The sequence below is a fragment of the Centrocercus urophasianus genome, unplaced genomic scaffold (genome assembly GCF_019232065.1).
Source record: "Centrocercus urophasianus isolate 14NV4802_14NV808 unplaced genomic scaffold, USGS_Curo_1.0 seq_12, whole genome shotgun sequence".
NCBI lineage: Eukaryota > Metazoa > Chordata > Aves > Galliformes > Phasianidae > Centrocercus > Centrocercus urophasianus.
Window position 1 is genome coordinate 29,956,939 of NW_024884364.1, and position 4,235 is coordinate 29,961,173.

A 4,235-nucleotide genomic window follows, 5' to 3' on the forward strand; every position below is an offset into this window, starting at 1 on the left:
CCTACTTAGTACTACACCTATGTAAAACAGTATTTTATGGACTACAATAGCACAAAACTGATCTACTTTCAAAATCAGACAGCAGGTATAAGTGTTTTGGTATTCCTTCAAATACAAAGTCATTAAATGCACTTTAGAGATCACAGTTCAGTACAGAGCATGGACTGAACACCTGACCGATGTCACCCAAGACTACCTCTCTAAGCACTCTGCACTGCACTAATTGATCTCTTAATTGGCTCAGTCAACACAGCAGTCTCCATCACACAACAAGCACTAATTGCTACAAGCTCGCTTCTGAAATGTTAAGCACTTTGAAGGCAAAGTGTAAGTGCTGGAATCGACTTGCACAATGGTGTGGGGCTGAGTGAGGGCTTTTCAGGGAGCCCCATCACCAAGTCTGGCTGGTGTTCCCCTGGGCTCCTGGGGTCACTGTTTAGGACAGCTGTGCTCCTTATAGTATGGTGTATATGTGCAAAACGAGTCTTGTCCAAGGGCCAGAAACCTTTTGTAAAAGATATTAGCAGTCACCTGGACCCACACAGGAAAGCTTCTGTTCTAAGGTCAGTAACTGTATGGATGCGTTAAACACAACCAAATGGATGTTTGCTTTCTTCAGGGCCCAGTTTAGAATATAATGAGCCAAAAAGCTACTTTGCAATCACTTAGACTGCATAATGTACCTGGAGACTAGATAATTATTTAAGTGAGGGCAGTGTTGTGGTATCTCCACTCTGACAGATCCGAATATTAACAGAGAAGAATCTGTTGCTCCCCTTGGGGCAAGATAGATTACCTCGGTAGGTGGATTAGTGGCAGTATGCCTGACAAACTGCCTCTGAGGGCTTGTCTACACAAGACAGCTGCACCCATTTAACTCAAGGTGTGATTTTAAACCAATTGAGTTAAACCCAGGCAGAGGCTTACCAATACAATCCTTTTTGAAGTCAAGCAGGTTTAGAGTCAAATTCTAAGAAAATGGGAAAAAAAAAAAAAAAAAAAAAAGTCTGAAGCCAAAATGAAATGAAATGGTTCATCTAGCCTTTGGCACAGAATACTTTTTTTTTTTTTTTAATTAGGAATTAGTCAAATGTGATACTGTTCTCTTACCAAGGTCCAAGGGACACCATACTGCCCTCACTTTGGTGGTGAGGATGACAGAGACTCTTACTCTCTCCTCATCCACAAACTATGACAAGTTTTTCTCTTTGTCACCCGTAGAGATACTCCAAAGAAAGCAACAGAAAGCAGAAGCAGCTCAAATTTTACAAAAGGTTGGCCAGAGATGAACAAGAAATTTTAAGGGATACAGAAACTTCCACAGAGAGGTACTGCTATTTCCAATGGCATTTTCATTGGAAAAGTGAAAAAGATGATACAGAAAGAACAATTACATGTTTTAGCCTATAGATTTGCCATTGTAATGTGGTAAAGGCACTTGAGACCTGGCCTTGTTTCTTTCAGAGGAACCTGTGATGAAAAATGATTCTAATTCAAATACAGAGGCTTCCATTCTGCAGTTACATTGACTAATAAGTAGGTGTGTACAGCTGAAAATCTAAAGCCTTGGCCCAGAAGGGTATTTTGACACATTCTATTTTTATAAATATGTTCCAAAATTTATTTTCATTCCAGGATGAACTCAAAATATATTCTGAAATTTGCCACACAGAAAAAGTTATACTGAGAGTTCAGGATAAGTTTGGTTTGCAGTGCATAGTAGAACTGGACAAAGAAACTCAAATAAAAAAAAACTCAAATAAAACACTTGGGTTTTGTATCAGCTTGGTGGATAATGTTTTCTTAAATTTAACAGACCACAGTTGTTATTAAATTGGTAAAATTGGTAGGTCAGTTTCTGGAAATCAAGCTTCCAGCATTAGATCACTGACCCAGTGTGTTAGAGTGAGCACTTAGCATTAATCAAGACTAATGAGATATGAAAGGAAAGGAAAATGTTGTAAGCTCTATACAACCTAGTGGAAAAAAACAAACTGAATCAGACATGCAAAAGTGAGACGGTTTTAATGTGATTTTTATAGCAACCACTAAAATCACTAGCAGTTGGATCAGCGGAGAACAGTGCAGACAAATCCTGCATTGTGTCTGCCTTAGCATAATACTCATGCGAGCAATCTTTAATCCCTATTGCTATTGCTAGCAATAAACACCCTTCCTGTGCTCGTAGGATGAACTCCAAGAGTTTTTAGCTTGCTCCCTAGTACCTATCTGCATGCCTGAGAATCAGCAGGCTCACTGAAAGACACCATTGGTTTTTTTTTCTCTTGATGCCAACACAGTTTTCAGCTGCATCCAATTGGTTTCTTCTCTGACAGGTGGGAATAGGCATGTAAGACAGGGTTTTTACAAAACTATCCTTTTTATTGTTGTTTTACTGCACTTCTGAATATGTTGCGTTCTAATTAAGTTGGAAACACACATTAAAAAAAAAAAAAAAAAAAAAAAGAAGAAGATAAACCAAAACAACAAAAAAAACAGAACTACAAATGATTATGAAAAATCAATTGATGAAATGAATACAAAATCAACCTTTATCTGTTTTTGCTAATGTTAAACTAGAAAAGTCTCTCTCCTTTTTTGTGGCAATAGTCTGTTACTTGGCATCATGTCCATTTGTCATGGACTTGACCTCTCAATATGTCATGTTGCATCTTGTAGAAATGAAAAAAGTCCGAATTTTCTAAAATTCCAAAAGCACTTCAATGCTGGGTTTCAGATGGAAAACTGAATTCTCTAACCAAGAAGGAAATCAGAGATTTTTGTAATGTATTCTGTCTTCTAACAGGCAGGGCGCTGGCTCTGGATGTCAGCAAACTGTATTTCTATCCCTCCTATATCAGAATATAGAATTCTGACACAGAATTTTATGATCGTACTTTATTGTATTGTATGTATTTTGTTCTACTTTATTGTAGTTTAATCTCAGGACCAGACAATTTGCTCAATTAATAGAATAGTTGGATAAACTAGAGGAGGGAGCCACATAGAAGGAGTGATATTTTTTTAATAAAACTTAATATGAGAAGAAAACATCAGACAACCAAAAAGATATCAGATGAGATTATAAATATTTCCAGGCATGTTTTTTTTCTTAAGACTGTGTGAACTTCGAGCATGTCACCTAGAAAAGAAGTGCACAAAATTGTTTCATGATGCTGTACTTTGGAGAAGTGTGCTGCTTTAGTTAGGAAACAACATTTGAAGTTCTGTATGTTTCAGACTCCTTTTTATTCCATCCTATTCACATTTTCATCATAGATGATAGCATAGTGTAATTTTAGGGATCTACCTGGAATAGAGAAGTCTCGCGAAAAAAAAATGCCAGAACTTTGATCATTCATTTCCTCCATGTAATCTTCCATTGTATTATGTTATTCCAAACAGATAAATGCCCTTAAAAAAAAAAAAAAAAAGAAAAGATTTCTCAAGAACACTACATTTGTTCAAAAATCTCAGCCATATTAATATGGTCTCCAAAGATGTGCTGTAGATAAATACTAGCCTCTCCATATTCATTGTTAATTGCCATTTCAGCTTCATCCAGTGTTGTAAAATCCCATCCATCAGGCAGATGTGACAAGCTCTGCTATATGAAGTAGTATTTGCTATCCTTTTCAATTTCTCCCCCTCCCCATTTCATAGTTTTGCATTAGCACTATTGACTTTAGGCCTGATCCTTGTGATACTCCAGATTTTTACGTGTCTTTCCCACAAAGAGAGCAAGGCCTCTGTGCTCTACTGTGCAGGTGTATTAGCACATTTCTGCTGCACTGGGTGGGTATGCTGGGAAGAACACAGACTTTGGGTAGATATTCCACCTTCTTTAGGCAGAGATGTTGGATAATAACATAGTGGGACTATTCCAAGAGTGTACAATACTTATTTATAATTTATTTCCTGTCAGAAAGAAGGAAGAAAGGAGAAACAGTGACTCTGAATCTTCACTAAAACATTTTCTCATCACAGAAAAATGTATACTAGTAGGAAATCTGTAGCTACTTCAAGCTTTGCTGCTGTGAAACAGTAGAGCAGTGTGGGAGCAGAGCTAGTGCTGACTGATCTGCTCTTAGAGATAGAACTGGGACAGAAAAGTTGGTTTAGATTGCCCTCATCTGTGCTTAGATATGGAATACATGATATATGTATTTTCCCTATAGAGGAAACTGGGCTTTCTGGAAAAATTCACACACACAGAAATACTCTAATAAAAAGTA